General features: G+C 38.0%; 1 protein-coding gene across 1 annotated transcript in view; it reads left to right on the top strand.

Annotated features, from left to right (window-relative positions):
* Window positions 1–3,091: 3,091 nt before the first annotated feature.
* The window catches only part of LOC139462477 (glycoprotein-N-acetylgalactosamine 3-beta-galactosyltransferase 1-like), a 71,899-nt gene continuing 48,378 nt past the window's right edge, over window positions 3,092–26,612 (top strand). Inside the window, exon 1 of the mRNA XM_071244230.1 lies at window positions 3,092–3,183. The gene's annotated coding sequence lies outside the window, so the exon portion shown is untranslated. The remainder of the gene's footprint in view (window positions 3,184–26,612) is intronic.

Here is a 26,612-nt window from a genome sequence, read left to right as displayed (position 1 = left end):
GTGTGGTATATCACCCATAAGGGCACGGATACTGAAATTATTTTCAATAATTTATTTTTAGCAAGTGTTTCATTGTTTCCAGTGTTTGCATAGCAACGTTACGTCATGTGATCCCATTGTCGCAAATGTTTGATGACGAAGACGTTCATTGTTCATGACGTCATGGCAATTTTATGTGACGTTCAACAATTGAGTAACTTACTTGATGTCTTCCTCGTAAATTACTGTTGAAAGTTCCCTACCAAGGCACAGAAGTTATAAAATTGATTCACTTGAGACAAATAATTTCTAATTCCTCGTTGCTCGAAGGTCATTTTCTTACAGTCACAATGTTCTTCCGCCATGAGACCGCCTCCGTGATCTAGTGGTAGAGCATCTGCCCGGACAGCGGAAGTCGGAGGTTCGATTCTCAGCCGCGTCATACCAAGAGACTTTAAAAGATGAATCAGATACTTGTTCCCCTGTCTGGAGCTCGACATTAAGGGGATAAAAAAGGACTGGCACGAATAGGCTGGAACACCAGCCTCCATTTAACCAATAGTAAACTTATGCCTATATTTGTAACGGCTTCTGGAATGCTGATTACAACTATCTATTCTTTCAAAACCCTATTATTTCTTATCACTGTGATTTCTTGAATTAAAAAATGTGGTTCCTGTAGTGTTTAGGACATCATTCTTTTTACATTAAGGGTTGCGGGTTAACCTTACATTAAGGTTTGAAGTGACAGATAATATGTTTTTCACATTTGGGATTATTACTTTGAAATAATACTTATCGAACATTCATGAAACTTCGCAGATTTAATTGATCGTTACTTTGTCTAGACGTGCAAATGACTAATCATTTTTAGTTTCACTTCCTACAACGACCACCTGGTTGCTATATGCAGGTTTTATGAATTGGTTTATGACCCCTGACCCTAATCTATCAAACTTACTGTTGTAGAAAGGTTATCTCACGATACTCTACAAGGTAACCCCATTTCAGTTACTATCATAATTCCATAGCGATGGAAAGGAGGACTCAGACCAAGCAGATCACAAGTCGTAGATGGTGGTGGGTTGTTAGAATAGTCCATTAACAGAATTTTAGGCATATAATAATGAGCATTTTGAAACAGTGTTACGCATATGACAGTTGAGCATACACCAGAACCATATGATATTAAAAACGACAGGAATTCCAATGCAAGGATGCTCTTGTCAAAAGAACCACCCCGTCCGTTTCACAAGTACCGTGTCTAGTCAAAAGTAACCATATATATTTTTCGGATATGATGTCTATACCTTTTCTATACCATATGAGCTATAAATGGATGGATGACGCACGCTGTACAAACACGGATGGCAATACGTCACGTAAGCCTTTCGGCCATCTGTGTATGCATTGAAAAATATTATGCTCACTAGAACTGTCCTATGGGGTATTAAATACCTACCCCATTTCAGTGGCTATCATAATTCCATAGCGACGGAAAGAAGGACTCATACCAAGCAGATCAGACCAAGTTGTAGATGGTGGTGGGATAGGTTGTTAGAATAGTTCATTAACAGAGTATAAGGCATATAATAATGGGCATTTTGAAACAGTGTTACGCATATGACAGTTGAGCATACGCTAGAACCATATGGTATTATGGACAGGAATTCCAATGCAAGGATGTTCTTGTGAAAAAAAACACCCCGTCCGTTTCACCAGTACCGTGTCGATTCAAAAATAAGCATACATATTTTTCATATATGATGTCTACACCTTTTCTATACCAGTTTACCATATCCTGTAGAAAGACCGTTGTTGATTGAAAACAGCGAAAAAAGAACATTAGGCATACGACCTGTAGAGTATTTCATGTCAGTTACGGACCGACCATTCGATCTTCTGTTGGAGCTGACATAAGCTCACCGCGGAACTTCGTACCAGGTGAGCTATAAATGGATGGATGACGCACGCTGTACAAACACGGATGGCAATACGTCACGTAAGCCTTTCGGCCATCTATGTATGTATTGAAAAATATTATGCTCACTAGAACTGTCCTATGGGGTATTAAATACCTCCCGCAGACGTATGATAATATTAACATGAGTATCCAAACGTCCCTCTGCAATTGCATTGAAAGCCATAATCGCATCCTCTGTATTTGTTAAGATTATATGAAATAGGGTAGAGTACTTAAAGGAGCAACCAGAAGCCTCCTTTCCATTACCACGGTAAAAGCAAAATCTATATGGTTGAGTTTCACATAACATGTCAATATACAAAATTTGAACGAAATCGGACAATTCCTCTATTTCGATGGTGGCCTCAGTTCTGTTGCCATGGTCACACAATGGTAATGGAAATGAAGGCATGTCGTACAGTGTCTGTAGATACACCAACGTACATATCTGAAAGAAATTGATGTAGTAGTTTAGTAGTTGTCCAGACAAATTAAAATGGCGAATTAATAGAGGGCAATAACTCCGCCGAAATGAACAAATAACTGCAAGGTGCCCAACTTCGTGTTGAAGTGGTCACGTGCACAAAGTTAAATTGAAATCATTCAATTAATTCAATGTTCGGGCTTGCTGACTTGGTTGATGCATGTCATTGAATCCCATTTGCGTAGATCGATACTCATGATGTCAATCACTGGATTCTCTGGTCCAGGCTTGATTATTTACAGGCCGCCGTCATATAGCTGGAATATTGCTGCGTGAGGTGTTAAACAAACAAACAAACAAACAGATATTCCGTAATTCGTCGTTGCTCCCATGTCATGCATGAACTGCTAGATGTCGCAAACTATGAGTCATTTTACATCTTTTTATCTCGGTTTTAATCCGCATTTATCTCCCTTGCGCTATTTTCTGTGTTGTTTTATCTCCATGAAACGGTGTCTGTGGAGGCTTTGTTGTTATTTTTCTATGTTTTCACCAATGACAACGTACTATCTTCACTTACATGTGTATATGAATATATTTTAAGAGTGAAACCATTCGAATATAACATTATATTAGTTTCAGTTATCCTAACTTATGGACGGATGAACGAACTTTTCCATGCCACGTGACGCACATTCAACAAACTGCTCAGCACGGATACACATGTGCACCCCTCCCATAGTGGTTATTGTTTTCATTACCTTGGAGGAGATGTTTCGGAGGTTTATTTGCAGATATAGAGCAAAGTTTATTTTGAGTGAGTATCTGAAAGCAGATTATTCGTTCTTCTACCTTCGCGGAATTACGTGCCCACATGTAAAGGTTTCCGCTGATGCATGGGCATTATTGGACTCGTATCATTGTATATGCATTTTACCTATGATGTTCACAATCGCGTCATGTTTTAATGAAAACTCTTATGTATACATATATATTCCATGCAACATAACATCGATGGATAATCATTCATCTATTCATCAATTGTTTCCTGGTGTAGTAGAATGGCTTTTATTCATCTAGGATACACATCTACAATGGACACTTGTCAGTCGCGTATTATTTAGTCTGTATCTAAAGCCATTGCCTTTCTCCTCGTTGGGACGCTGAGGGTTGGCCGTATGGCAAGCCGTTTTCACATTTATTACGGAATTACTGATATCTTCAATTGTTTTAAAGATATCTCCAATTGAATTAAATATATCTAAAACGAATTAATGATATCTGTAATGCATTTGTGGATATATATATAACTTATTTCAAGATATCTTGAACTGAATTTAAAATATCTTGAATTTATTTCTAATAAGATTATTTACAGCAGGATGGTAATTGTTTAATGATATCTTAAAAACATTTAGAGATATCAAGAAATATTTTGTTGATGTCACAATAACATTTTATGATATCAGTTATTGTATTTTGGATATCAGAAATGTTTTCAAGATATCATTAATTATTTTATGATATCTTTAAACAATATTAATATCTTTAAATAGAATATCGTTATATTTAAAACAATTGAAGATATCCGTAATTCCGTAATAAATGTGAAAACTGCTTGCCATATGACCGTTCTTACAGATCAGTGTGTGATAATTGTGAATAAAACACTTATATACCTTCAGTTATAGTAAGTTAATTGACTCAGGGGTGTTTTTCAGAAATATATTTATTCAAAGGAAAGTAGTAAGTTAATCCGTGGCTATGGAATCCTAACACTGTGTATAAATAATCTTTTTTGATGTTATAAGCAAGCCACCTCAGTCGTTTAATGTTTTTATACTAAAATAAATGAAAGACATGTCAGACACCTCTCAGATGAAGGGGTAGCTAGGCGTCTCAGTAATTGTTGTTTTTGTCAAAGAATGCTTCCCCTTATTTACTATTTAGAAATGAACCAAACGGGAACAAATTACGAACTTCTAAAACTTAGAAATGTTTTCCTGATGTCGATTTTTATGTCAAGTGTGTTGAGTTCAAGGATCACAGAAGGATTTTAGCCTCTCTTAGATGCGGTTATCTACCACTGCATATTGAGACCGGCCGATACTCCGAGCCACCCACACCTTTGTCTCAAAAAATATGTAAATATTGTATATACTCTAAAGAACACGATTATTATTATTATTATTAAAACATCACTTTTATTGGTATTGTATATATATATATATTTAATCTATTGAGGATTACAATTATTATGATTATCATGATTATAATTATCTATTTATAATAATTATATTTATTATTATTATTATTATTATTATTATTATTTCACAATGGTTACACTTGTATTTTAATGTGTCTCATAAGCCTCATAGCTTTTGTTTTGAACACATATTATGTCAAATGTTTTTAGATGCGGTAATCTACCACTGCATATTGAGACCGGCCGATACTCCGAGCTTCCCATACCTTTGTCTCAAAGAATATGTAAATATTGTACATACTCTAAAGAACACGATGCTCCCCCCACTTATGTTGCAGATGAATGTCATTTCTTAATCGAATGTGACTTTTATGATGATTTAGGTTTGACCTTTTACAAGAAGCTCTGGGTATTATTATTATTATTATTATTATTATTATTATTATTATTATTATTAATGTATTATCACTTTTATTGGTATTGTATATATATATTTAATTTATCAATGATTATTATTAGGATTACAATTATTATTATTAGGATTACAATTATTTATTTATTTATTTATTTATTTATTTATTTATTTATTTATTTATATATTTATTTATTTATTTATTTATTTATTTATTTATTTATTTATTTATTTATTTATTTATTTATTTATTTATTTATTTATTTATATTAGTATTAGTATTAGTATTAGTATTATTATTTCACAATGGTTACACTTGTATTTCAATGTGTCTGCTTTGAACACATATTATGTCAAATGTTTTTACCATAGAGGCTTGTGCATGTGACACCAAAAATAAACATTTATCTCTTCGCAGTATATGTTAAAGTATTCGGCTATGTTTCACGTTTGAGTTGTATTGAGGTATTATGGAGCGCGGACCTGTATATTATCAATGGAAAAATGGAATTAACTGAGCGCAGTTTCATCACCTCACCTCACCTCACCTCACCTCACCTCACCTCACCTCACCTCACCACAATCACTGTTATCAAACTGACTGCAGACGAAATGAACTTTAGTCGAAAGAAGGCCCCCAAATAATCACAGCAACGCGCAAAGATTGCTTGTGAAATTACAACTTAAAGACATTTGTTACATTTCAAGAAGAGGAATGCTGTTGCAAATAACTGATTTTAATTTTGAAAACAGATTACATTTCTGCGGTCAATATTGGTAGTAGCGTGTAATTATTTGTCTTTGCTCCTTGTTACACTATATGGAGAAATACGCCAGTCTCACGCGTCAATGTAATTCATCTCTGTCCCCGAAACGATTCGGCTGCGCGTTCTAATATAATGAGGTTAAATTAGAACTATTTTACTTAATAAAAGATTAATAGCCATCTAAGAAGCATTCGGTTTTCAACTATATATGCAGAGAAAGACATGGACATTCATTGCTTGATATTTTCAGATACTTTCATTCTTTTTCAAATGACTTGAAGTTGTTTTACCTTATTTTAAAGAATGTATCTCTTTCAGTGAGTGAGTATGATTTAATGCCCTTTTAGCAATATTCCAGCAATATCTTGATGGCACCTTTCTTGGATTGTATTCGAAACAATATTTTAATTTACAACAAATACGGACAAATACAATGATTCAGTTATCTGTGTGTTTGTATATATCTATGCATTGTCACAGACACACGGATATATACATTTGTACAATGTAAAATATATATACAAATTTCACACAGGGATATACAATATTACAAGATATACAATATTATACAATGATACATACATACATCTAATCTGAATGAGATTTTATGTCTTGGTAGTCCTCATAGCACATTGTACAAAGCTTCCAATCTCATGTCTTGTACGTGTATGTACCAGTGGATATCATTCTGTTTTTGTGATCGACATATGTATTGGGCCCACAAATGTTCAGTAAAATTTGTTTTGTTATCGAACATATTCCAGGGTTTTATTGGTATTGCATTATGGGGAAGTATATATCATGTGCATGCATATTATTGTAGAAATATTTAATGCCCCTTGTATTATAAATCTTGCGCAAAAATTGTTTTCGGAACTTACTTTCAATCGAGATTGATAAACTTGTGAAACAGTTTGAAATTAGAATTTATTTTCTAGATTTGACAGAACTCTTCATGACAGAATTAGACCGCCCCCGTAGTCTAGTGGTAGAGCGTCCGCCCGCGTCATACCAAAAGACGTTAAAAGATGGTTACCCTGTCTTGCGCTCATCATTAAGGGGCTAAAACAAGGACTCGTCGGCTCGGAGTCAGGATACTGTGTCTGAGTGGGGTATTCATGTTAAACTGCGGCATGGTATGTGTGCTGGCACTATAAATCGGCATCAGTCCGGACTAGTACAAGCACACACACACACACACACACACACACACACACACACACACACACACACACACACACATGCTATATAAGTTCAATAATCTTGGACGCAACGTTAAACCCAATTTCACCTCACCTCATGACAGAATGGTTTTGCGCACTTTTGCACACATTTATTTCTCTGATGATCCTCTTGTGAAGCATGTCGAGACTTATGATGAAAACAAGGCATTCTAGTTTTCTAAAACGAGCCAAGGATGTGGGACATACTCTCAATGTCGGTGGTGATTTTGTTGATGGTTCTGTACAACCAACCGAAGGGCCATATCAAGTCGGCCCAGTTTTTCAAGGAGAGGCTATCTGAACGACCACTGCTTCGAGTTTATGTGCAGTGTATTGAGACGATCAGCAATCCTGCAGAGTCCTTCGCTTGGATGAAGTCGTCTGGCCTGAAAAATGAACCAGGAGGCTTTCAGGACCAGTCACAGTATCTTATACGACGTGATGGTGTAGCTCGATAATTTTATTACCGTCTTCGTCATGCTTTTGGTTTTGACACAGCGGTCCACCCATGGTACGACCCGGAATATGTCGAGGGTGCCATGGAAAATGATAGATACAAAATTCTTTGGAATAGACCAATTTACAGCCTCAGACGTATCCAGGCCAACAAACCTGATCTTGTCCTTTTTGATAAATCCAGTAAAATCATTTATATCATTGAATTTTCTGTCCCCTTTGGCACTAATGTGATTTACAAGATTGAGGAAAAACATGGCATATATGCGGACCTCCTTTCGAAATGTCACGCTTGCATCCCAAGTACCAAGTTGTCCGACTCCCCATTGTTCTCGGTGCCTTAGGTTTGGTACCTCCTAATCTGTTGACTGACAATGAGAGAGCACCCGGGTTTGCTACCAGGAATACAGCCCTTCTGACAATCTGGGTAATGCAGAAGGCTGCAGTGTTGGGGAGTCTTCACATTCTCCAAAAGCTCTGGGTTGGTTTGACTGGGCAGCGCGTCCTGGGAGAAGTCCCATTCGCTGTCTAGGCTGCGTGTAGAGGGGGCAAGGGCCCTAAGCTGATGATGAGCCTAATCAGAATGACAGTGCCAGGATCACCCAAACGCTCTTTGCTGTATGTTGTATTTTAATCTGTACATCATAATAATACGCGGAATCATACAGTTTGCACAATGGTTTTTCGATTCATACCTCCATGAACCGAAAACAATACACAATCAATCCTTAAATAGACCGTCTAGATTCCTAATCCGTGACTATATCACAACTGATCCGGCGTAGAATAGGTCTTCAGCAACCCAGGCGACTATGCATATCGTAAGAGGAGTCTAACGGTATCGGGCGGTCAGGTTCGCTGACTCTGTTGATGCATGTCATCGTTTCCCAATTGCGTTGATCGATGCTCATGATGTAAATCACTGGGCTGTCTTGTCCAGGCTTGATTATTTACAGGCTGCCGTCATACAGCTGGAATATTGCTGAGTGCGGCGTTAAACAACAATCAAACATACAAACTAACAGCCACAACTAATTTTACTACAACGACAACAACTCATTATTACACACTAAACTAATAATCAACACTACAGATTGCTACTATTTAATTTCTTAAACTACGACTACTGGTGCTACAGCAACTATAACTATCAATGCTACCTCTGTATTTAGAGAGTCATTTTGTCACGTCAGTATGGTTGTACGCAGTATTATGCCCAACACTATGTCAGGGAGAGCAACCATTGGCTTCACACACAGGCGTACAGTTAGGTATGTTGTCTTATGAGATATATAACTACAGTGTTTGAATTGGTTGGCTTTGCCACAGGACATAAAGTAAACATGCTACATTTCAAAGAGTGAAAATTCTCAAGAACTTCGATACGCTCTCCTTTGTCAACATATATAATGCTTGTGCCATTGCATGGTGTGGGACACGACTGAACAACAAATCAGCTTGAAATACCTTCGGCGTTTCAAAAGGTAGCGTTTTACTGATTGAAATACGATTTGACCCGGAGAGTGGTGTTTGTCCTACATCAATAGCCCCTTGGTTTATTATGCATCCCAATACTCGGCCTGACAGTAAAAACACACATAGCAAAACATGAAACACTGCGAACGTGCAGGGGGACATGTGTATTGACAATTAAATTTATTCAGAAAACCCCTCTCATGACGGACTAGCTAAATATAGTTATAACTGTTGACAGTTTGAGTGTGTGTTTATATGTGGATATTGTCATATAAAATAAACTGTGATGTGCATTAATGAATACTCCCATAAATAACACATTTAATTTGTGAACTCTGAATTATCCATTCTTTGCTTTGGAGACGACCCCTTCATAATCCGGAGACACCTGCACTACTGATTTCGTGCTTATGGTATTCACGCTCTCCTATGTCAACACATAAAATGCTAATGTTATTGCATGGCGTGGGACACGACTTGACTGAACTTGACTGATTTTGTACTAATGCTTTTTATATGCTAAGAAAAATGTTCCAAAAATAAACTAGAACTTTTATGCATTCCAAAAACAAGGATATTCTTGGGCGATTGAGATATTTCTTCTATACCATAATATAGTTCGTGGAAACGTATTACGTGAAATGCTGTATATTAAGTTTACAATGTCAGTACAGGATTTACTGTTCAAAAGTATTTTATTCTTTTCTTACTTACATGACATAGATCTACATAATTAGTGTGTCTCCTACGAAATCGCTCTGGCGTTCTGCCCCAGACCTCGAAAGCTGCTACAACGATTCGTATACGTTCCAGACTTCTCGCTTTTATATTGTTTGAACCTTTTTTTAATCATGTTTTTGTTGATAATGATAGTTGTTATGTTGCTGAATTTTAAGAATTTACGTACAGCGAATGACTGATGAAGCTGATAGCATTATTCATTATCTGGTTTGTCAAGCGCGGTTTATTGTTCCATTATTTACATATGGCAATTAATCTATGTAAATGTTTGCTAGAAATGAAAATATTTAACCACAAAAATGTGTTTTTGACAAACATATTGTATAATTTGTGTCTGGTACTACGATAGACGTGAACGTGTGAACACATGTAACGTGTAACTTCTGCACACTGGTTAGCACTACAACCGTTACACGTTATCATATTCGATATCAAATGCAAGGTTTGGAGATCAAGAGGTTTTATACATGTAGACATGCATGTAGACAGACGAACGTCTCTGGAAATAATTTACTTCAATTGAAAAAGTTATTTATTACAAACAAGCTCTTGTATTTGGATTGTATTGAACCTGTTAACTTGCCACATACAAAATACTCGATTTAGTCAATAATAACAAAATATGGTACTTTAATATGTTTTACTAACAAGAAATTTCATAAAATCAGTCCACGCTTAGGGGACTGTCTTTCACTAATACCCATTAATGAGTGAGTGAGTTGGGATCTAAGCTACTTCGATCAGTAAAACAATTATATCACGGTGTGTCAGCTTATTATGAGAGGAAAGTGGTGATGGTTTTCTACGATTACCACTTACCACTTTAATAAAACCCATGAGCACGGGTGTGGTTCTGACCCGCAAGGATTCTGGCACCACACATTGACGCAACTTTGCGTAGCGTGCCATCATAGTGATTGATTTAGTAAAAATAAATTCACCCTTACGTTCATGCAATTAATTTGCGTATTATTGTTAAAGTAACTTAAAACTTTATGTGTGTTAAAACATCACATGTGTGTATTTATCAGAAATATTTATGTCTGTGCAATGGGTATAACAAAAGCTTTGAATAATTTGCAGGTGCATGTTCATGCGCGGCGCGTGATTTGGATGATTGCGTGTTTGTTGGGATCCTGATAGGCACACACGTGTTTTTGTTTATGTGAACTGCACACATTGAGTGCACGCGAGGAGGAAAATTATACTAGATGACGAACTTAGTAATCCTGTCACACTGATCCTTGTTTACAATTAACACGTGCAAATTAACTAAATGAACACCCTTTACAGTGTTACAACTGTTTGTCAAACAATATCTTGCAATATTTTCGATTTTGAATCACCATGACATGACATAACAGAAAAACGTCTCTTGTAAATTTCACTTTGACAATTCAAAGAACTAACATGTAATTGTCGAGAAATGCCATCGTCGAAAGTACGAAACTTTTAAACAAATTTCCAGGAGTTGGAATAGAATATCACATTTTATAATAAGATAGGAATTAAATCAAAGAAAGTGTTTCCCATATATGTGTCCTTGTATAATTCTAAATTAGTGGGTTTTTAATTCTATTTTTCAATCATCGTGACAGAACTCTGTAAAGGCCATTCTCTTGTTATGAACACACAATGTCATTTAGAAAGATTGCTTATTTTCACATATTATATAGTATTTGAGGTTCTGGTATAATATTTTAAGCAGCATGCTGAGTTCACCCACACAGTTTTCATTTATAACCCGTTCATCATTTAATATCGCGTTCTTGGGTGTCTCGGGATATTAGTGATGCTCAATTTACGGTAACGGCTATACAGTAATGAAATATTCGATATCTTCAGTGTGCGAGCTTAGCCTCAATTTTGTAATTGATATCTTTTCCCGTAAAAACCAAGCCTCGTTCTCAAGTGCGACGTACAAACAGTCAATACAATTTGCTAGCAGATGACATATTCACTCTATAGTCTCTGTCAACTGGAGTTTTTTAAACAGAGGTTTCTACTGAAACAACTTTTTTTTTACTTTTATTAGTTTTCCATGTTACGAAATATATTCACTGGATATTAATGCTTTTCACCTGGATAATAAGGTTTTATTCATTTCATGATGGGATCATCTTTTTTAAAATTGTCCCAACTGTATGCATACCTGACAGGGACGACATGGGCTACCATTATGATACGATGTCTTACATTTTTTCTCAGGAGGAATACCATTATTTCTTCTTTTGTTTCTATTTTTCTGACTTTTTGGATGATATTAATAAGGTATTAATAAGGTGTAATCCAAAAGTAATCGTCCACCACAACAGTAACAGTAGTATACTGCTACAACAGACGATAAGTTTGAGCCAATCATTTTACTGATAGAGGTCACGTGATTAAAATCTTGACTACTTCCGGTGCTGTGAAGGGTTACTTTCCCTAATTAAAACTAACAAACCAATACATATTTGAGATTTAAGTTCTGATTTATTTAAGCGCAAATGTCTGTTCAGTGTGATAACACTGACAAACTATGTCAAGACAGCTTAAGACAGAAAGAACCAAATGTCAAACACCACAACCTGTAAACAATCAGTTTAGACTCCTGACATACAAATTAGACGATCAATGACATACCAGTCAACACAGATTTAAACAAACGGTGTGAAGCTGCCCTAAAGTAACATATCTGTCACTAGAATGTGATGCTATCAGTAAGATTTATTTATGTTTCTGGTCGCTCTGTGTGGGACTTCTTGGTGACTTCGAGGGGGAAACTGAGGACTGTCTCTTTTCGCTATTAAAAACATGTTTACAGTTATAGGTAAGCTTAGTGATCAGTGATTGCAGGAAACATAGGAATTGGCCCCTCCTTCCTTTAAAATAGATGGAACCCAAATTTGTGTGAATGACTTCTACCCTGTGAGAGAATATTTTGAGGTCACCCGACTTCAATAAACATGTTCTCACAGCCTCTACAGTGCATTGATGGGTTATATTTAGGTATTATTTTGATAAATTGACATATGTGGAAATCGGAAATATATGAAAAAAATACATGTTCATATAGGATTTGTAATAAAAGGTTTATATGAGGTAGGTGTAGAGCCCAGGATTTTTCACTTCCTGTGACAGGGGTTGTGACCGTCACTATGGGGCCTTTAGCATTGAATCTATTTATAACCTGTGTGAAAGCGAGGCTTGGTTTTCAACTATAAGCAGTAACATACTGAGCTCGACGCGCATAGAGAATCAGCTTACAGAAAATGACAAATCTCTAAACTGGGCGTTTGTAACGACCAGAACTGGGATACGACCAGAACTGGGATAAACAATTTTGTAAAACCCCATTTACTGCGGTAATGCTTTCGGTTAGCTCTAAAACGCATGGCGATATATATGCGGAATATGATTTAGTTTATATTGCTTTTGGGAACCATACTGAATATGATCTTTTGTATATTTCCATGTTCCATTCCAAATAAATAACCCACATTAAATTCTTCACTATAAATTGGAATCACCTTCAGTTATTATTATTTTGTTATTTTGTACTTGTCAAATATTCACACGCCTTTCTGTGCGACAATTCACATTTATGCACAAAGGTCACTGTGTCTGTACGATATTTCTTTCTTATTACAAATTATGTTATAATTAGATCAATAATTGAAATCAAGGACGTGTTTTACATCACACTGTGGTCACAATAATATATGTAATAGAATCGTCCATATTACAATTATAGTAAAAGTAACTTGAGAGGTTTCTGAAATATTTCTGATTGTGGCCGTGGAATAAAAGAGCCTCGACTCAATATACATTCCATTTAGTTTTTGTTTTGTTTGTCACTATAAACAATTTTCCGTATTCTGTTGTTCGTGGCCCAATTTAACGTGCGGTCTCCTCCAATCCCACGATGTGAATAGAAATGCAAAACATTAATCCTCATTAATTTACTTAATGTAACTGTGCTGAAGGGAATCCTTGTAATTCACACATGAGTAAATGTGAGAAATCATATTTATGTAATTTTTCAAAACAATTATTTCACTCGCCTCTGCATTTATGCCACAAGATTTTGGCGAAAATTACTAGATGAAAGTGTTTCATAATTCTCTTTACAAAGTTATTACCGCTCGTCTGGAGTAAATTAATATCGCTTTATATGATAGACTGTTCGGAATTAAATTCTGTTCGTGCAAAACGATAGCTATATATTGTAGACGGTATACAAGTACCAAATATATCATATACAGCACTTTGACCCCGATCTATGAGTGGTGGTGCATATCGAATATTTTATATGCATGTATATAATTAAGAAAGAAATACGGGGAAGTGCACAGGTACATCGGACATAAAATATACATCACTCAGAATGAAACGCGGGGTGTTGTATATCTGACATGTTATATACATCATTATAAATGAAAGACGCGGGGGAGTATGTATATCGGATATAAACTATACATCACTCAGAACGATAGATAACGATAGGGGGCGGTCGGGTAGCCTAGTGGTTAACGCGTTCGCTCGTCACGCCGAAGACCCGGGTTCGATTCCCGACATGGGTACAATGTGTGAAGCTCATTTCTGGTGACCCCCGCCGCCATACTCACTCACTCACTAGATAACGATAGAGGATGTATTATATTTATACATACTTGAGAATGTTGTAGATGTAGACCAATGTAAGCTTTGAAACACGCTAAGAAGTATCCAAGCTGGATGTTGACGATTGTTTCAGAGTGGCAATCTACCCACATATACAAGTAACTGGTAGCCTCAAATACCTCCTTAACCTAACCCTATCACATTTACATGATGCAGGTAATGCAAGCCCAGAAGTTTGGTGTGCAAATTTAAAACTAACAGATAGAAGCGGTAAGACGGATATGACTCCTCATGCACGCACCAGTAAACCAGACCTAACAGAAAGGAGTATATAAAATGACGTCCAAAAGAAACTTTACCAGCTGAAAATATAACTTTCAGACAAAGTCTAGCTAAAACACATAGCCTAAATACAACAATAGTGTTTGCAGAAAATGTTAACCGTCTGTTACATGTTGGCGAGATAGCACGCGAAAAAGTGAAAAACACGTGCAGCACGGACAACTGCAAATGCACGTGCGGGTAAGGGTATGAAAAGATTGCAACGGCAAGTCAGACATCCACAGTGATAAAAAAACACAAAAGAAATGCCACGACTCACAGTCGAACAACGTGAACGAGCCTTGGGTATGGTACAGATGGGAGCCACCCACGCCCATATTGCACGAACCTTCGGTTGCTCCCGTGTTGCCGTTACCAACTTGATGCTACGTTACAGAGAGACAGGGCGGACCGCTGACAGGCCAAGAACAGGCAGACCTAGGGTGACCACGCCCCATGATGACCAGTACTTGCGTACCTTGCACCTCCGATATCGCTTCCTGACAGTGACGTCATCGGCGACAAATGCCTTAGGTCACAGGGTTAGTCGACAGACAGTGGCCAGGAGACTCAGGGCTCATGGAATCAGGGTTTTTAGACCATACAGAGGACAGCTATTGACGGCGCAACATCGTCGTCTGCGATTGAGATGGTCCCGGACTGTACGACGTTGGAAACGACGTGACTGGCAGAGGGTTGTCTTCACTGACGAAAGTCGATTCTGTATGTTTAGGGCTGATGGAAGACAACGTTTTTACCGCCGAAGGGGTGAACGAACGGCGGCGTGTTGCGTGCAGGAGGTCGTACCATATGGTGGAGGGAGTGTCATGGCGTGGGGAGGGATCTGTGGGCAGGAGAGGACACCGCTGGTCATCGTTGAGGGAAACTTGACAGCTCAGCGTTACATGGATAACATTCTTCGTCCAGTTGTCCTACCATTTCTCCAACAGCAGCCACGTGGTGTCATTTATCAGCATGACAACGCTAGAGCCAATCAGCCAGAATTGTCACTAACTTCCTCGCAGCCAACAACGTCAACCTCCTGTCGTGGCCTTCACGCTCACCCGACATGTCTCCCATAGAACACCTCTGGGACTTGATGGATCGTCGTGTTCGACAACGACCACACTCTCCAGCCAACCGGCAAGAACTGATCTTAGCCCTCCAAGAAGAATGGCGTCAAATCCCACGTGACCTCATCAGACAACTGACTTTTTCTGTGCGTCGAAGAGTTTTTGCGTATATTGAGGCATGTGGTGGTCACACACGCTACTTATGACTTGTTATTGAACGTGGGCGATTGTTTATGTACTCTGCCTATAATTCTGAAAGCTCGAGTTTTGTACCACACCTAACTTTGGGGGGCTCTGGCGTCATTCTCGGTCGCGGTATGATTGTCATTTTCAGTGTTGATTATGTTGATATATTGATCTTCTCAATGCACTTTACTTCATGCAGTTATGTTTTGTTGTTTTTGAGCAAGAGTGATTTCAAACTCTGGTAAAGTTTCTTTTGGACGTCAGTTTAGTTACCTCATAGTGTTTTAGGAACCAGACAGCTTCAATTTGAAATTGCAGTTTGTCTTGTTTGGAAGATCTCCAAAAGACAGGAAATATATATTGAAGCAAGTTGAAATAATATATTTAGCCTAAAATCACGATGATCCATGGACAGTGTAGTGTGTATGTCTATGTTGGGCATTGCTTTATATATACCCACCGCTTCGCTTGTCGTGTGAGGCGACAATCGATGGTTGGTTGGCTGGTTGTTGTTTAACGCCGCAGTCACCAATATTCCAGCTATATGGCGGTGGTCTGTAAATAATCGAGTCTGGACCAGACAATCCAGTGATAGACATCATGAGCATCGACCCATGCAATTGTGATACGATGATATGCATGAACCAAGTCAGCGAGCCTGACCACCTGGTCCCCTTAGTCGCCTTCAACGACAAGCATAGTCGCATTTTAGGGCAAGCATGGACTACTGGTTACCTATTCTAACCCGGATCTTCAAGGACACGACAATCGATGGACCGGGTGGGCATGCTTGTATAGTGACTTTGTTGATTGTGTGTCATGTACCCCGATATAAATACATGTAATCGATACTGGGCCAGAAAAACGATTGGTTTAAGTATGAACAACGTCCCACGTCGACATGTACGATGACTCGCAATCTCGCAACTACCCGAGGCTCTTAGTCGCTCTTTAGTCGCCTCTCATTATACGATTCTAAGCCGGACTCCCCCATCCGATCAAGGGAATATTACCTGCATGCTCGTCTTTGCTGTCACTGGTACTTGCAGTAAAACGTTGGTCCACATGGGCAGAGAGCTAAATAGTGATTGATATTATAAGGAAACATCCAGCACGTCGGAGGAAGCTGAACCTCCGATCCATGAAGTCACCTAGTAAGACAATTAAAATTAAGCATGTGTTGGTGGGGACCACTTCTACTCGATATCAACTGCCTGAGTGGCCTAGTGGATAGACGTCTGCAGGAGTGTGAAAGTGGGTGAATATGTATTTACACAGCTTTCAGCAGCATTCCTGGAGTATCATGGCGCGTGACATCAGAAATAGGGTTTACTCATTGAACACATGATGGGAATCGAACCCTGGCCCTCGACGTGACGAACGAACGCTTTGACCAATACGCTAACCAATCGCACCCCTGAAAGCGGAAGGTAAAATAAACGGAATAAGATAGTACCCGTGCTTGGCGATTGGCATTACGTGGATAAAAGAACTGTACACAGTATATATTCTGTTTTACAAAACACAGGTAAGATTCCATGTATACTGAACAACAAAAGTTCCTGTGACACCGAATAAGATTTGATGCAAAGTTATGTTTTTTACCAAATCTGAAATCGGTTTGCAACAGATAAAAGACTCCTGTAAGTGTTCAAATGGTTTAATTTGTCATACTGACTTCAGAAAATGCGTGATTTCATAAAAAAAACAATGAACATGCCAAAATGTCAATTTACAAATCAATAGCATGTGTGTCCACCTCTGGTTGCGATGCAAGCAACACATCTTCGTCTCATGGAATGGACCAGGCGTCGCACAAAGTCCTATTGAAGCAAGTTGAAATAATATATTTAGCCTAAAATTACGATGATCCATGGACAGTGTAGTGTGTATGTCTATGTTGGGCATTGCTTTATATATACCCACCGCTTCGCTTGTCGTGTGAGGCGACAATCGATGGTTGGTTGGCTGGTTGTTGTTTAACGCCGCAGACACCAATATTCCAGCTATATGGCGGTGGTCTGTAAATAATCGAGTCTGGACCAGACAATCCAGTGATAGACATCATGAGCATCGATCCATGCAATTGTGATACGATGATATGCATGAACCAAGTCAGCGAGCCTGACCATCTGGTCCCCTTAGTCGCCTTCAACGACAAGCATAGTCGCATTTTAGGGCAAGCATGGACTGCTGGAGACCTAATCTAACCCGGATCTTCAAGGACACGACAATCGATGGACCGGGTGGGCATGCTTGTATAGTGACTTTGTTGATTGTGTGTCATGTACCCCGATATAAATACATGTAATCGATACTGGGCCAGAAAAACGATTGGTTTAAGTATGAACAACGTCCCACGTCGACATGTACGATGACTCGCAATCTCGCAACTACCCGAGGCTCTTAGTCGCTCTTTAGTCGCCTCTCATTATACGATTCTAAGCCGGACTCCCCCATCCGATCAAGGGAATATTACCTGCATGCTCGTCTTTGCTGTCACTGGTACTTGCAGTAAAACGTTGGTCCACATGGGCAGAGAGCAAAATAGTGATTGATATTATAAGGAAACATCCAGCACGTCGGAGGACGCTGAACCTCCGATCCATGAAGTCACCTAGTAAGACAATTAAAATTAAGCATGTGTTGCTGGGGACCACTTCTACACGATATCAACTGCCTGAGTGGCCTAGTGGATAGACGTCTGCAGGAGTGTGAAAGTGGGTGAATATGTATTTACACAGCTTTCAGCAGCATTCCTGGAGTATCATGGCGCGTGACATCAGAAATAGGGTTTACTCATTGAACACATGATGGGAATCGAACCCGGGCCCTCGAAGTGACGAGCGAACGCTTTGACCAATACGCTAACCAATCGCACCCCTGAAAGCGGAAGGTAAAATAAACGGAATAAGATAGTACCCGTGCTTGGCGATTGGCATTACGTGGATAAAAGAACTGTACACAGTATATATTCTGTTTTACAAAACAAAGGTAAGATTCCATGTATACTGAACAACAAAAGTTCCTGTGACACCGAATAAGATTTGATGCAAAGTTATGTTTTTTACCAAATCTGAAATCGGTTTGCAACAGATAAAAGACTCCTGTAAGTGTTCAAATGGTTTAATTTGTCATACTGACTTCAGAAAATGCGTGATTTCATTAAAAAAACAATGAACATGCCAAAATGTCAATTTACAAATCGATAGCATGTGTGTCCACCTCTGGTTGCGATGCAAGCAACACATCTTCGTCTCATGGAATGGACCAGGCGTCGCACAAAGTCCTGTGGGATATCTGTCCATATCTGCTGGAGCATGTTTCGAAGTTCCTGGAGTGTCTGTGGAACACGTGGTTGACGTCGAAGGCGCCGATCCATCTCATCCCACATGTGCTCGATTGGTGAGAGATCAGGGGAGCGAGCCGGCCAGGGGAATCCTGAACAAGTCGAGCAATATGAGGCTGGGCGTTGTCATGTTGAAAGGTAATGCCTGGGTCATGACGACGCAAAAAACGGTAGAACAACAGGGCCGATGATCTTGTTGCGGTCCATTGAGATTTCCCTCTACCACTATCAAACGGGTCCTATGTCTTGCTGTAATCGTACCCCATACCATAACGCTGCCGCCCCCGAACTGATCTTCTTCCATGACACAATGATTGACGTAACGTTCACCTCGACGTCGGTACACTCGAATCTTTTCATTATCTAGCCATGTATTTGTTACTGGCAAATATATTACTCAGAAGATGCTATAAATTGATTCGGTGTGAGTCTCACATATTTTGTAGATATATGGTGAGATTCACTTGTGTACAGTAGCACATATATAATGAAATTCACAAATTAATCATACGACTCGATATAATCTGTGACTGTATTGCATTGTGACGTCATGACATAGTGACATCATAATATAATCTCAGTCTGTAACTGTAATCACTTCTCAATAAATATAAAGCTGAAAAACATAGCAGAACAATTCGTTAATATTGGCGTTAGGTTACTAATGCATGTATTAGAATAGCCCTCTCCCAGTGCAAAGGCATGACTGTTATGTTAGGCTACTGCATACGGTACCGCTTAGGGACGGTGTCTCCTGTGTGGAACAAATATCGCGACCGACGCGCGGGAAATTTGTTCTCCTTATGTAACACTATGACTATACGGAATATACTCAATAATTAATCACTGTAAGGTTTTAACGTGTGTGGCATGTATTAATGTATTAGGCGGTGGACGCACAGGGCCACATGTTCATATGATGCAGCATAACAAGTGTAGGCAATGTAAACTTAAACTTAAAATTACACCCAATTTTTTTTTTTGAACGAATTTAACACACCTTATGTTATGTTGGTAATGACTAATGCTCCATACTGAGTTTAAATAGCCAAAGCACCTGTACAAAGAACGCTCCATGCCGACTTTGAATGACAGATATAAACTTTAAATATCACAACCTATATTTCTTTGATAATGAATAACGGTCATTACTAACTGAGAATATAATTATGTCACATACATTGACACGAATTAATTATCGAGTGGATGTGTATGTATTCGTCATTAAGAAGAGGTCTTAATGAATGAATTATTTTCCCGTAATTCCCCAGTAGAATGTCATGTACGCTACAATGCACAGATCTAGTCAGTGTGGTTTTCACAAGGCAAAATTCCCATTGTGAGTCTATCATGATTCACTAAGACACTGAGCTCTGTATCAAGACAGACACTGCAGTAGTTGAATGGGAACAAAATGTATTCAGCTCCTATGAGCAATGTGTTTTGTTTTCGTTGGAGCCTAGAGATTATGACACAAAGATAATGTTTTAATTGCCATGTCTAAAGTTCTTGCTTAACTTATCAAAGTATAAGACCATTCTTCCTATGCTCCATTACATACACATCATGTGTTGGAACAACAAGTGACAACGTTCCCGTGTCCATGAAATATCGGGGAAACAGATACCTACTGAGATTTAATATAAGAGGAGACTGAGACTGTAAGGACGCGTAGCAAAAACAAAAACCTCGTTCAACATATAAAGGCTCATTCACAAAAATCTAATATCACTGTGAGTCTAGACGCTGTTGCCGTGGATCGGTTGCTGTCGACGTGGCATGTATCCGTGTAGTTGACGACAGTCGCTTTTGAAAGCATTTCAAAACTCTTTGTTATGTACCAAATAGCACTTTAAAGTCATATGATCTCAAAGGCACATTCACTGATGGATCCGGTCACATGATCTGGTGTCAAAGCTTTAGATACAAACGAATTTGATTTTCTATTGGGACTGCCACATGCCCATGACTAATATAAAGACGTCACTTTGTCCAGAGAATAATGTCATTTTAAGAAGATGTGGTTTCTCTTGTAAAATGAATTGCCATTTCCAAACCACACCCAGCCTGTTCGTCTCTGCCCACATGTAAATGCAAAATGTATATAAGACCTGTGAAATCACCACGTTTGCGTAACGATTTCGTCTCACGGAAAAGGGGTGGGCAAGTGTGCTTACTGCGCGAAATACTCTAGTCAAAGATGACACAACACAAAAAGACAGTAATAATAGTGTAATATAGTGTAAGAAAGTTACAGGGTGCAAATCCTGGCCGCACAGTCTGGAAAACACCTATAACAAAATGAACAGGGCTATCTGGCGATCTTGGTGTCCAGGCAGTGCAGGCAGAAAAAGCTTATAAAATATATTTAAAAGAATTAACAATAATCCAACTGATATTCGGGATGTGATGATAATACTTATAGGAGAAAACGATACTGTTTAACACTATGCAAGCGCATTGTTAATACAAAAAAGCATATGTGCATCAATAAACACACAACGACAATGATCGTTTACAGAAATGATATTAACTAATAACCCCCCAATATAATCATCACCTGGGCCAATGGAGATTTTGGAAACATACATTTAAACCAAGAATGAGGGAATATTATCCCAGCGCATTTGGAATATGATATGCATGTATGAAAACACGTAATGCTAATAACCACAACAGGATACCTGGCCTGTACTAGAAAGGTGGCTAAGAGCAGTGGGGTATGACTGCTTGTTGGATGATCGTACTAGTCCATATGGGGCTAGCTCCAACAGTATATCAATACACCCAGTAGGATTGGTATTTAATAAACTGGGTATTTTCAAATTTAGATATTTAGATATTAACCCTGTTGTCATCATGTAGGATTGCGTAAGGCAAGACGCCAAGAGAACAAGAGAGTTACCATCTGCAGGAAATAGCCAAAGCTTGGAATGTACACTAATCTCAAATTGCCTTATTAACTGGTATGTGTTACTATTCCCTCATAGACATTAGGACAGGATGACATTAACGTATGGTAGGCCAAACTGTGTTAAGGTAAACATGAAGCAGACGACGGAGCCATGCCTTGTTTACATCCGGTGCGGCCATTTTGTGATGCAACCGGAAGAGAGCCGGAGAATGCCGAGGATAGTCGAAGATAATGTGTGCTGCCCAGCGCACAGGTCAAGAGTTGTCAGTGAGGGGTCAGCCACTTATTCCTTCCAGATGGCACCAGGGTGTCTGTGCCCATGTCTGCACAAATCACTGACGTCCGTAGCGACCAGAACTGGGATAAACAGTGCACAATTTCGCAAAATCCCATTTACTGCGGTAATGCTTTCGGTTAGCTCTAAAACACATGGCGATATATATGCGGAATATGATTTAGTTTATATTTTGGGGGGGACCGTACTGAATATGATCTTCTGTATATTTCCATGTCCCATTCCAAATAAATAACCCACATTAAATTCTTCACTATAAATTGGAAACATCTTCAGTTATGATTATTATTTTGTTATTTTGTACTTGACAAATATTCACACGCCTTTCTGTGCGGCAATTCACATTTATGCACAAATGTCACAGTGTCTGTGCGATATTTCTTTTAACAAATCATGTTATAATTAGATCAATAATTGAAATCAAGGATGTGTTTCTACATCACATTGTGGTCACAATGGTATATGAAATGTAATGGAATCGTCCATATTACAAAAGTAAAAGCGGTAACTCGAGGGGTTTCTGAAATATTTCGGAGTGTGGCCGTTAAATAAAAGAGCCTCGACACATTATGCATTCCATTTAGATTTTGTTTTGTTTGTAACTGTAAACAATTTACCGTATTCTGTTGTTTGTGGCCCAATTTAACGTGCGGTCTCCTCCAATCCCACGATGTGAATAGAAATGCAAAACATGTATCCTCACTAATTTATTTAATGTAACTGTGCTGAAGGGAATCCTTGTAATTCACACATGAGTAGAAGTGAGAAATCATATTTATATAATTTCAAAATAATCATTTCACTTGCCTCTGCATTTAGACAAGCTCTTTCCACTTCTTTTAATTAGTTCGATGGGTTAATTCTACATGGTTTGCCAGAAGATTTAGGCGAAAATTACACAAGATGAAAGTGTTTTATAATTCTTCTTTACAAAGTTACGGGGAAGTACACAGGTACATCGGACATAAAATATACATTACTCAGAATGAAACGCGGGGTGTTGTATATCAGACATGATCATAGATAACGATAGAGGGTTTGTATCGGATGTATTATATTATACATACTTCAGAATGCTGTAGATACAGACAAATGTAAGATTTGAAACATGCTAAGAAGTATCCAAGCTGGATATTGACGATTGTTTCAGAATGGCATTCTAGCCACATATACAAGTTAGTGGTAACCTCAAATACCTCCTTAACTTAACCCTATCACATATACATGATGCAGGTAATGCAAGCTCAGAAGTTTGGTGTGCAAATTTATAATAAATGTATAAATATAAATGTATAACTAACAGATGTAAGCGGTAAGACGGATATGACTCCTCAAGCATGCATGCACCGGTAAACCAGACCTAACAGAAAGGAGTATATAATTACTCCACAGTGTTATAGGAACCAGGCAGCTTCAATTTGAAATAAAGGAAAGATATATTGAAGCAAGTCGAAATAATATATTCATATATCTAGCCTAAAATCACGATGATTGTTTAACGCCGCACTGAGCAATATTCCAGCTATGTGACGGCGGTCTGTAAATAATCGAGTCTGGACCAGACAACACGGACAATGCAGTGATAGACATCATGAGCACCGATCCATGCATTTGGGATACGATGACATGCATCAACCAAGTCAGTGAGTCTGACCACCCAGTTAGTTGCCTTTTACGAGAAGCATAGTCGCCTTTTAGGGCAATCATGGATTGCTGAAAAGACCTATTCTACCCCAGGTCTTCACGGGCACCAAAATCGATGGACCGGGTGGGCATGCTTCTATAGTGACTTCGTTAATTGTATGTCATGTACCCCGATATAAATACATGTAAATAAACGATTGGTTTAAGTATGAACAACGTCCCACGCCGACATGTACGATGTCTCGCAATCAACCAAATAACGCACCTGACTACCCGAGGCGCCTCTTATTATACGATTCTAAGCCGGACTCCCCATCCGATCATGGGAATATTACCTGCATGGTCAGCTTTGCTGTTATTGGTTCTTGAAGTAAAATGTTGGTCCACATGGGCAGAGAGCAAAATAGTGATTGATATTATAAGCAAACATCCAGCACGTCGGAGGACGTTGAACATCCGATCCATGAAGTCACCTAGTAAGACAATTAGAATTAAGCATGTGTTGCTGGGGACCACTTCTACACGATATCAACTGCCTGATTGGTCGAGTGGATAGACGTCTGCAGGAGTGAGAAAGTGGGTGAATATGTATTTACACAGCTTTCAGCAGCATTCCTGGAGTATCATGGCGCGTGACATAAGAAATAGGGTTTACTCATTGAACACATGATGGGAATCAAACCCGGGCCCTCGACGTGACGAGCGAACGCTTTGACCAATACGCTAACCAATCGCACCCCTGACAGCGGAAGGTAAAATACATGGAATAAGATAGTACCCGTGCTTGGCGATTGGCATTATGTGGATAAACGTGGATAAACACAGTACATATTCTGTTTTACAAAACTCATGTAAGAATCCATGTATTACCTCCACCCTCACTCGGTAAATACAAGAATTTCTGAATTCTGACACTCCTTGTGTAACACACTTACTGGTATAATACTCCCTATAAAAGTACCAATCAATATTTGCTAGGTTTGTGGTCCTAATCACTTTCAAAAGCTAAAATTAATTATAAATATTCAACAGTTAATAAATTTTAAAGGTGTTATGCCGCTTCTGCACGGTTTGATTACAGTAATACAAGGGTAAATATCTAATCGATGATTAATAAAAATCAGCTACAAGTATTCCATTATTTGTACATGTGAAAGGGCTATCCCATTTCTGGTCAAAGGGACATGAATGATAATATAGTAAAAGGTCTCGTATAAATAGCAGTATTGACCCATTAAATTAAGATTCTGCTCATAAGTGCAAAATATTATTTACTATCATCAACCGACCAGAAATCTTAAGATTCCATTAAATGTAGATTTTAAAGGCATTATCCCTCTTCTGGTCAAGGTGATATGAGTAATAATATAGTCAAAAATCTTTTAAAATTAGAAATACTGACCCATTACATTTAGACCTTTGTTCATAAGTGTGAAATGTTATTTACTATAATCAACCAACAAGAAATCTTAAGATTCCATTAAATGTAGATTTTAAAGACATTATCCCACTTCTGTTCAAGGTGATATGAGTCATAAAATAGTCAAAAATCTCTTAAAATTAGAAATATTGACCTATTACATTAAGATTCTGCTCATAAGTGCGAAACATTATTTACTATCATCAACCGACAAGAAATCTTAAGATTCCATTAAATGTAGATTTTAAAGGCATTATCCCACTTCTGGTCAAGGTGATATGAGTCATAATATAGTCAAAAATCTCTTAAAATTAGTATTATTGACCAATTACATTAAGATTCTGCTCACAAGTGCAAAATATTATTTACTATCATCAACCGACAAGAAATCTTAAGATTCCATTAAATGTAGATTTTAAAGGCATTATCCCTCTTCTGGTCAAGGTGATATGAGTAATAATATAGTCAAAAATCTTTTAAAATTAGAAATACTGACCCATTACATTTAGACCTTTGTTCATAAGTGTGAAATGTTATTTACTATAATCAACCAACAAGAAATCTTAAGATTCCATTAAATGTAGATTTTAAAGACATTATCCCACTTCTGTTCAAGGTGATATGAGTCATAAAATAGTCAAAAATCTCTTAAAATTAGAAATATTGACCTATTACATTAAGATTCTGCTCATAAGTGCGAAAGATTATTTACTATCATCAACCGACAAGAAATCTTAAGATTCCATTAAATGTAGATTTTAAAGGCATTATCCCACTTCTGGTCAAGGTGATATGAGTCATAATATAGTCAAAAATCTCTTAAAATTAGTATTATTGACCTATTACATTAAGATTCTGCTCATAAGTGCGAAACATTATTTACTATCATCAACCGAGAAGAAATCTTAAGATTCCATTAAATGTAGATTTTAAAGGCATTATCCCACTTCTGGTCAAGGTTAATATGAGTCATAAAATAGTCAAAAATCTCTTAAAATTAGAAATATTGACCTATTACATTAAAATTCTGTCCACAAGTGTGAAATGTGATTTACTATCATCAACCGAGAAGAAATCTTAAGATTCCATTAATTGTAGATTTTAAAGGCATTATCCCACTTCTGGTCAAGGTGATATGAGTCATAAAATAGCCAAAAA

The sequence above is a fragment of the Haliotis cracherodii genome, unplaced genomic scaffold (assembly GCF_022045235.1).
Source record: "Haliotis cracherodii isolate W230 unplaced genomic scaffold, xgHalCrac1.p SCAF_15, whole genome shotgun sequence".
In the NCBI taxonomy this organism is placed as follows: domain Eukaryota; kingdom Metazoa; phylum Mollusca; class Gastropoda; order Lepetellida; family Haliotidae; genus Haliotis; species Haliotis cracherodii.
This window is presented reverse-complemented; position numbering and strand designations above follow the sequence as displayed.